Here is a 10,149-nt window from a genome sequence, read left to right on the forward strand (position 1 = left end):
TTATCCAAACTCCACACATATCAATCACCAGGAACTGTGATGATGTACACGTCTCTCGAAGGCAGCAGGGCGACCAACATATGTACATAACAGCACGTTTTATATTGTTCTTTGTGTATTGTCACGTGTCCTTGGGGCTCCTTCAGCATCTTATCACAGATTCCAGTTTTATAATACTACTTGTTTTAAACAAACCAAGTATTAGTGAAAGAGTTGGATTTAAGCCATTTTAGCAATATTATTGCAATATCAGGACATAGGTAATGTTCTAGGGTCTGTGGTTTCCAGCATACTTTAACCACTATCCTACCGCCCTACCGACACAGTGTAGCGTATTTTAGTCTACTTTCCATTTTCAGTTACACATTAATAAGTACAACCTTACTTTTTAGGTTTGTTGAGTGAGTGAGTGAGTGAGTGAGTGAGTGAGTGAGTGAGCGAGTATTTAACGTCGCATCGGTAATATACTAGCTGTACAACGATTATGCAAGAAGCTGGCCAAGTCAGCTGTAACCGTATATATAATCAAACGATATAACAGCTGATTACAGTTAGAGACGTCTACACGGTGTACCGGTGAGATGACCCGAAACTGACATTCGAAGGTGTGTGAACAACACAATCTGACGCTCATACGTTTTATCACGTGACCGTTTTCTTATAGTAAAACAAACACAGACGGATGACTTCCTGATTCCCGGGGACAACCCTTCATTATCATAATAAATACAGTAATGAGTTTTTAATCATTTTGACCCTTTAATCTTATCATTTAAGTATGCATTGGGATTAGTCAGAGAATTTAACTGCATACGCCTTTAAGAAATCCTCGATATGACTCATCCGACCAAAACGAAGATATGAGTATGAAACTGTAGTGACAGACCACAGCCAGCTTTGAATGTATCTTGGTATCATCTTTCTAATCACCTTTCTGTGATCGGCCAATTGATCAATGACGGACACTTGTAATCACCACATGCTCATCCCTCCCGTGACGTGTTTCCTATCATCCATGTACTGTATTTGACGTACATGTAGCACAGCACGCTGTCATCGTGGCCGATCTACGGAGCTTGTTCGTAGGAGGCATTTTTCGCCTGCTATTATTTGAATGTATGTATTGTTAACGAAACTGCAAAAGCTGAGTAGCTGGTGTACACATCGCTCATGTTATCGTATTCCGCGTCACGTTGTATCACTGTCAGTCTAAATTAAACTACGTAATGCACCCATCCGGGTATGAAACTGTGATTTACAAAAATGTAAGACATGGCTTAAGAGATATGAATTCATCGGAGTTTGAACTTCCGTGGATCGAAGGACAAACAGTGCATGTAAGTCGACGCGATCCTGGAGGCTGATCTTTATCAAAAAAAGGTATAGGGCACAAAGATACCTTAACCACCGCGCAGATTGCATCGTTTGGTAATGTCCAATAGGTTTGGTGAATCAGTCATGGTCATAGCGGATATTACGATGTACTATTATGTTAATACATTATGCTATGACGTATTCTCTTTTACGAAATTGGGTTGTGATGACGTTGTCTTTTGTCAAACTAGTTTGCCAATTTCCGATGGTATTGTACACCGGTCATCGTGATAATCCTTTCGGTAATGTAAGGGTGACAAACATACGGTGCAACTACGTTGAAAGACAAAGGTTTTTAATGGACTTAACGACAGTACGACTGTATATCGGAGTAAGTCGAACATTGTTTTTTCTCTGTATACAATTAATATCAATTTTAATGGTCATAACTATTTCCATAATGAATGTTTTCAATGAAAATTTCACTTCCGCATTCTTTCACATCATACTTACATTCTATCACATACCTGTATTGTTGATCTGTAAGATGCTGAAGTAGCCTGTGGAGCCGAGTTGTTTTACCAAAGATTGGTTCCGTATATGACCATGCACTGTACCGTGGGGCAAGGGATGTGGTGAGATTCAGCACTACGGAGCACTTTCTATCCACGGCGTCAACACGTGTTCAGGGACACATTTAAACGTAACCAGCAATCAGGGAAGTCTTAACTCGCTTCAATAAGTATGTGTCGTTTTCGTGTTCCCAATTCTATCTGGTACCAACGTTCGACTATGGAAACTAAAACAAAGTTTACAAATTCAACTCCGGCTATTCGAAGTTAGCTATTCCCATGAACACTAAATCCGATACCCGGCGTTTGGGTAATCCGTGTTTCCAGTAACCGGAGTCAAAACGATAAACACTAGAAGTATGTTTCCCTACATTTGTACTGCGCTCACCATTTCGTTCTCTACATTGTTTCCTAAATAGTATATATCTCATACGATCGGCTTTTCCTTCCATAATTTGTTCCCTGCGTTTTATTAGGGTTCACATTTTCCTTCCTACATTTCCCATACGTCAACCTTCCGTTCCCTACACTGTCAACTACAGTTCCCATACGTCAACCTTTCGTTCCCTACACTGTCAACTACATTTCCCATACGTCAACCTTTCGTTCGCTACACTGTCAGCTACATTTCCCATTCGTCAACCTTTCCTTCCCTACACTGTCAACTACATTTCCCATACGTCAACCTTCCGTTCCCTACACTGTCAAGTACATTTCCCATACGTCAACCTTTCGTTTACACTGTCAACTACGTTTCCATACGTCAACCTTTCCGTTCCCTACACTGTCAACTACATTTCCCGTACGTCAACCTTTCGTTCCCTACACTGTCAACTACATTTCCCTTCCCGTCAACCTTTCCGTTCCTACACTGTCAGCTACATTTCCCATACGTCAACCTTTCGTTTCTACCTACATTTCTGTTCCGTCAACATTTCGTTCCCTACACTGTCAACTACATTTCCCATACGTCAACCTTTCGTTCCCTACACTGTCAACTACATTTCCCATACGTCAACCTTTCGTTCCCTACACTGTCAACTACATTTCCCATACGTCAACCTTTCGTTCCCTACACTGTCAACTACATTTCCCATACGTCAACCTTCCGTTCCCTACACTGTCAACTACATTTCCCTACATTTCCCATACGTCAACCTTTTGTTCCCTACACTGTCAACTACATTTCCCATACGTCAACCTTCCGTTCCCTACACTGTCAACTACATTTCCCATACGTCAACCTTCCGTTCCCTACACTGTCAACTACATTTCCCATACGTCAACCTTTCGTTCCCTACACTGTCAACTACATTTCCCATACGTCAACCTTTCCGTTCCCTACATTGTCAACTACATTTCCCATACGTCAACCTTTCGTTCCCTACACTGTCAACTACATTTCCCATACGTCAACCTTCCGTTCCCTACACTGTCAACTACATTTCCCATACGTCAACCTTTCGTTCCCTACACTGTCAACTACATTTCCCATACGTCAACCTTTCGTTCCCTACACTGTCAACTACATTTCCCATACGTCAACCTTTCGTTTACTACATTGTCAACTACATTTCCCATACGTCAACCTTTCGTTCCCTACACTGTCACCTACATTTCCCATACGTCAACCTTCCGTTCCCTACACTGTCAACTACATTTCCCATACGTCAACCTTTCGTTCCCTACACTGTCAACTACATTTCCCATTCGTCAACCTTTCCTTCCCTACACTGTCAACCATTTCGATCATTATCTTGTTCCCTACTATTTCAAATTACAACTCATTCGCGAGTGTCTCGTATGCTCACGATTTGATATGGATTCATAAACACATATTCATGATTCAGTCTGAATTGAACAATCTACTCTGCTCTTTGCAGAGACATTTCTTGTGGCAATGGAAAGAGTTTTGTCTTATATATTTATCACTTTTAATTACAATATGCTATACTGAACGGTTGGGCCGATTCCTTTACCTTTGTGGAGTTGGTACTCTCGAAGATATGGTTATAGTATAACTGCCCGTAGTTTTATCCAAATCTGTTGACATGGCTAATACAATGAAAAGTGAGGTTTGAATGGAATATGAATGCTCTGTTATACTATAAGCAATAACCAAGTGCCAAACGAGTATTACCGTACATCCCAATAATGGAAATAGTTCCTAAATCACCGTAATGTGAGCTGTCTCCCCTTGTGCCCTCACGGTTGTCTCACGCCCAAGGTGCTGCGTGTTTGGGCGAGACTGTCCGCACAGCAAGCAATGCACGATTATCAATATGCACTTTCATGTTCTTTAAATTTCTAGGATTACGCACAATATGACCACCGGGTGTCTTCCTACCCGGACCGGGGGTGTTCGAGTCAGTCATGTGGCCCCGGAACTACACGTGTCAGGGTGTCCACCGGCGGATACAGTAGACTGAATGCTTAGACACTGAGGAAATCGAGATATCCTGCAATGTAATGTAGCCACAACACAAACTAGAAGTATTATATAATATATAACAGAATCCAGGAACAAACATGTTGGGGAATTGATTATGTATTGATTTCATTAGTCTGGAATTTCGAAATCCTTGGATTCCTCGTTCCTCACATTTATTCGATCACTGTGTCAGCCATATTTCCTTATCAAAGCAAAGCAGGTACAATATTGTATCCCTAAGAATACATTTTGGAACGACGCCAAGGATGTTTCAGTAAGGAATCATGAGAATCTTGTTTTTACATGATATCTCATTGTCATAAGACTAAAATAACAGAAGTAATATCGTAAAGCATTCTCTGTAGACGAATGTATGATTATGTGAATGATTTACACGGCTGTTACAGCAGGACATCTGTCGGTTTCCTCATCAGCCCGTTACTATGCAAACTCCTGATGCCGTCCATAGCACCATCGTCAGCATCTGACTCCATGTGTGATCGTGTGTGTCCATGTGTGATCTCTCCGTGTGTCGACACTCCAATAGCATGTCACCATTTTGCAACGAGATTAATAAAATATTACTGTCATGTTTCATTCTGTGTTGTGGTCTGTGGCTTCGGGATGTGATGGAGATGTGTAATACTGCTGAAACAAATATCTGCTCATGATATAGTCACAATTGTACATTCGACTCTGCTTTTTGGCAGAGATTTCTTAAGAATGCGGAAAGGGTTTTGTCACTTCTATTTAAAGATGGGATGAGAATGAATTGAGGATGGGGTGAGGATTGGTTGAGAATGGGCTAAAGATGGGCTGAGGATGCCATTGGGCGGAAGATGGGCTAGGGATGGGTTAAAGATGGGATAAAGATGGGCTGAGGATGCCATTTGGGCAAAAATGGGCTAGGGATGGGCTAAAGATGGTATGAAGATGGCTAAAGATGGGCTGAGGATGCCATTGGGCAAAAATGGGCTAGGGATGGGCTAAAGATGAGGATGCCATTGGGCAAAAATGGGCTAGGGATGGGCTAAAGATGGTATGAAGATGGTTAAAGATTGGCTGAGGATGCCATTGGGAGAAAGATGGGATGAGAATGGGTTTGGAGAGTTTGTTTTTGTTATGTCTGGGTTGTGTGATTGGGTGGAGATAGGCTTTGCGTAGATGGGAAACTGAAGTCTGGATGTCCGTGTCCAAGGTGAACCCTTTAGTCGGGGTTACTAGAGATAGGAGTTCGTGGATGGAGCCTAGAACATCCCTTGTACATACGACGGACTGTCGATAAAGAAAGGCTAAACAACTCATACACATGCTTTAAGAAAATATCGCATGTATAGTGCTCCTATCTAAAATATTTTAAACTGAAAAAATGCCCTGACGTGATTTAATGGATCATAATGGTTTGGCATGAACTCTTGTTTCATGCACAAAACTATTTTTCATACCAAATTGCAATATGCACATATTTGTAAACAATAGTTGCTGCCATGTACAGGATTTTAGAAGGTCATTTTGGAAGACATATTCCACGTTCTTACGTATTGATGAAGACATAATATATTTTTATTTGGGCATCATATAGGATACAAAGCTATATCGTCAATGTGTTCTACAGACCTTTGAAACAAGATTTAACCCTCCGGCAGTCTGATTTGTCTTGCAGTCCGGGAATACTTGTTTCTTTGCCTCAAAGTGTAAGAGTGTTTTATCCATCAACTGATCAATGTGTCTTTTATCCGTCTGCCATTTAGCTCAGGTAACATTCTGACAATGTATACATGTGCTAGTTTTATGTGCTACCTTAAAGGGCGTGCGTTGAAAGCTGACTTTTGTTTACACGAAGGAACAGCTAAGTAATGCTTTATTGATCGAACTCTGCGTACACAGTGGAGGCCCGGAAGCGGTGAGAGTACAGGTGAGTACAGGTAAGGAGTCACACTGGAGCCTTCTCGTGCGGATCCAAGTGCACGTACAGGTGTGTTTACAAACTCACAGCAGGTTTCTCACACATGTGCCTTTCCTGCTCAAAGCACATGTAATATGTTGTTAAAGCATATGTAATATGTTTGTCCACGTGGAGTGCATTAACAGTAATGCCCAGAAGGTACCTAAAATTATATAGTGAAACCATTCGGATTATGAAACGTCCGGATTAAGGAATCCCTTGCTCATGTAATGTGTTTAAAAGTCCCTAGCAGACCAGGGCCTCCATTCACAATGCACACAGCTGTTCGTAGGTCACTAACGTAACCTTAGTGCAATGTTAAAGAATGGCACTTAAGATTAACCTTAGTAAAGGTGGCTTCGTAAAAGGAACCCCAGGTTGCAAGGTTTCGCATGATTCAGAGATCAACTGCTACAGTTCACATGGTGTTCATGCAAAGCTTAGTACAGGGTTGTGTAAATGTAGAGGGCGCACTCATAACAATTCATCGTCTAGGGGTCAAGGTTGTGCCTCACTGAAACTGTTCTCTTAATAATTAGGAAATGAGAAGTTTACACGATAGACAGCCTTCCAGTCACATGATCGTTGACGTTAATCCGTTTTTCACGTGAATGTGTTCACTGCCGACCCGCTGGTGGAGTATCGATCATTAAGATATTTTAATATTGAATTCGGGATTTGGCATACATTGTAAAAAGTCAGTGTGTTTGACTTCATGCCCGTCGTGAATAATCGCGCTGCGATCCATCCCGGTGAACAAAAGAAGAAGTGCACACCAAAACTATCGACTGGAACCAGCCGAGACTGACAGTGACAGCCAACAATCTCCTGCTGCAATCTATGAAATTACTTCAGTATCTGTTCGACGCATCTTATAATCACCTTTGAATGATCGACCAAATTATCGGTAATGACTAACATCAAATCGCCACAGGTTCATTGACAACTTAGGAAATCTGCCCCGTCATGTTGGTCGTGTCTTGTGATGAATCTGAATGTATTAGGACGCACTGTCACTGTGACTTTCTCATGTCTTATCTAATGCTGAGATTATTCAAATTTGGTCGTAAATATGAAACGTCAACGCAACAGAATGACAAGTCTAAACTATCAGCCGAAACAGACACAATTGAACATGATGGGCAAACTAGTGGTGGAAGCTGTATAGATGTACCACTGAAAGTCATTGATAACAGCAAGTTTTCTGACAACGATGGACCAGAAAACACAGTGACACGACGTCGCAGTTTCTGGTTTTGTTGAAACTACATACCTCAAACTTTAAACGATGGCACAGTATTGATGTTTGAGTACACACACACAGCATTGATGTTTGAGTACACACGTAGTATTGATGTTTGAGTACACACACAGTATTGATGTTTGAGTACACACAGAGCATTGATGTTTGAGTACACACAGAGCATTGATGTTTGAGTACACACACAGTATTGATGTTGAGTACACACAGACATCATTGATGTTTGAGTGCACACACAGTATTGATGTTTGAGTACACACAGAGCATTGATGTTTGAGTACACACAGTATTGATGTTTGAGTACACACAGAGCACACACAGCATTGTTGTTTAAGTACACACACAGCATTGACGTTTGAGTACACACACAGTATTGATGTTTGAGTGTACACACAGAATTGATGTTTGTGCACACATACACACACCAATGTCATCTCTTGTTTTTAGGAATTATTATTTCTATTTCGTTGAGAGGCATTTTAGGAGTTGTATGGAAGGTGACACAAAACAACGATGGACCAGAAACACACAGCCAGCATTGGTGTCGCAGTTTCTGTATTGATGTTTGAGTACACACAGCATTGAGTACACACGATGGAACAGCATTGATGTTTGAGTACACACACACAGCATTGATGTTTGAGTACACACACAGCATTGATGTTTGAGTACACACTTGACGTTTTAGTACATAGGTTTAGCGGGACATCATTGATGTTGAGTACACTTGGGCTGTTAGGAAATTTCGACAGAGATCATCATAAACCTCTCACATACCTTTTGACATCAAAATCAGAGAAATTTAGAACTTTCTGATTACTCATTTGACATTGATCACATTCCACGAAAAAACATTCCAAGTGGTATTTTGAGTCGTAAGCCCGTTGAAGACGCTGCCAATGAATTACCAGTGAGTTGTATGGCAATTAGCACACAAAAGTTGATTCTTCAGGTGATAGGGAAAACGCGTTCGTCTTCCAGTTCGTACGGCGACGACATCATTTTAGGAGTTGTATAGGTGATGGAAAACCAAGTTCTATGGATAGGCAACTTCTTTATTGCAATAAATGCGACATTTCACTTGCATGATAACGGTGTTAGTACCAACACCGAAACGTCGCACTCATTGCAATAAAGAAGTTGACTATCCATAGAACTTAGTTATCCTTATTGTTTCTATCAAAAAGGTGTTTTTGTGTGACAAAACACGATCACCTTCCAGGTACACCAGACATGGACTTCAAGACATCAATGCCAGTTCCGACGTTCATTTAGGTCTGGTCAACACTCCATGCAGGTACATGTTACAGAGGATACACAAAAAGTAAAGAGGCATATCTTTATGATGCTGACCTCTCCATTCCGGAATACACTGACGCTCGGATCTTTCTCTGCCGAGTTCCCATATATTTGTTATTGCATGTCTGAAAACCAGAACTTAATACTATTACAACAGGTGGTAGGTTTTGAAATAGATGAGTGGGGTATCATTGATAATCTTGATCATTCAGATTGTTCGTTGGTCGCTTGTAATCGTTCTCAGAGTATTACTGTTTCGGAACTATTAGTCGGTAAAGTTCGTTGCACGTTTCAAGATTCAAGATTTGTATTACAGTATTAGAGGCCTCCGGCCCAAAGTACATGCAAAACAAACTTTGCACGTTTCAGTCGTTTCACATACGGCCAGATTGATTCCCGAATTCCCTCGGTGGAGAAAGAATGTACACACACTGGACCTGGAACTAATAGTAATCAACTTCTGCGGACTTCGTCCAGCTAGCATTAACACGGACAGTATGGTCAACGATGAGTGACCCTTTGACTCAGCAGATGTAATTTGTGAGCCAACAGGCAGTATGCTCACACCGACAGCCGAGTCTATAGTCTCGGCATAGAGAGTCGGGACCAGTCTGGGCGGTGACAGAGTCTTATTTCTCTCCAGGAATTACCGGGGTTATTCGATTTTGCCCTGTACAAGGGCTTTATTACTGAGAATTTCATTTCATTTCCTCCAAGAAGGCCTTCTAGAGCTTTTCTAACTGAAGAAAGCAATTTATTCCCTTGGAGTGTCAAGTCAATCCCGTATCCGGAATAGGCGGGGATTCCAAACTTTAGTGCGGACAATATTCGGGAGGGAAAAAAGCTGGAATCGGTCTTTTCTGTCAGCGAAACGCAATTTCCGATTTGGAGATACGACTACGGGCGGAGTTTAAATCGTTTATCTGACTTCAAGTTGTCATGATTCTTAAGGTAACTTTCAAAGAACAATTAATCGGTTGTTTACTGGTGAAAATATAACTTGTTTTTCCCTGAAGAGTCCAATGAAATCCATGGTTCCGAGAGGGCAGCTCGATGGCATGCGGAGATCGGCAGCGATTGTGGATATAATTGTACTGTTGGTGCACATGGGACATTTAAACAGAGCATGATCAACCATTTCTAGGTCACCGTGTAATAAAAACAAGTAGAATCATTAACTTGATTCGTATCAGACTCATGCTCCACTTTCACATCTAATATAGACAACCCATTGCTAACACTAGGCGAAAGGTCAAGTAAACTGTAAATATAGGTTATTCCGCTTTTTTACGTTATTGCAAAGAAGTCTTATAGTGTTGTCCTCCAT

General features: G+C 41.3%; 1 long non-coding RNA gene across 3 annotated transcripts; it reads right to left on the minus strand.

The window, feature by feature from the left end:
* Positions 1 to 52: 52 nt before the first annotated feature.
* On the minus strand, positions 53 to 3,512 carry LOC124259821. Of its 3 annotated transcripts, none has more exons than XR_006893928.1 (3): positions 3,261 to 3,512; positions 2,820 to 2,991; positions 53 to 2,529 (listed from the first exon to the last, which is right to left on the minus strand). It is a non-coding gene; the product is annotated as an uncharacterized LOC124259821 (long non-coding RNA). The 3 variants fall into 3 exon arrangements; XR_006893930.1 differs by lacking the exon at positions 53 to 2,529 and adding an exon at positions 2,675 to 2,698; XR_006893929.1 differs by lacking the exon at positions 53 to 2,529 and adding an exon at positions 2,747 to 2,785.
* Positions 3,513 to 10,149: the final 6,637 nt, after the last annotated feature.

This window comes from Haliotis rubra, unplaced genomic scaffold, assembly GCF_003918875.1.
Source record: "Haliotis rubra isolate DU_JTF1 unplaced genomic scaffold, ASM391887v1 Scf739, whole genome shotgun sequence".
In the NCBI taxonomy this organism is placed as follows: domain Eukaryota; kingdom Metazoa; phylum Mollusca; class Gastropoda; order Lepetellida; family Haliotidae; genus Haliotis; species Haliotis rubra.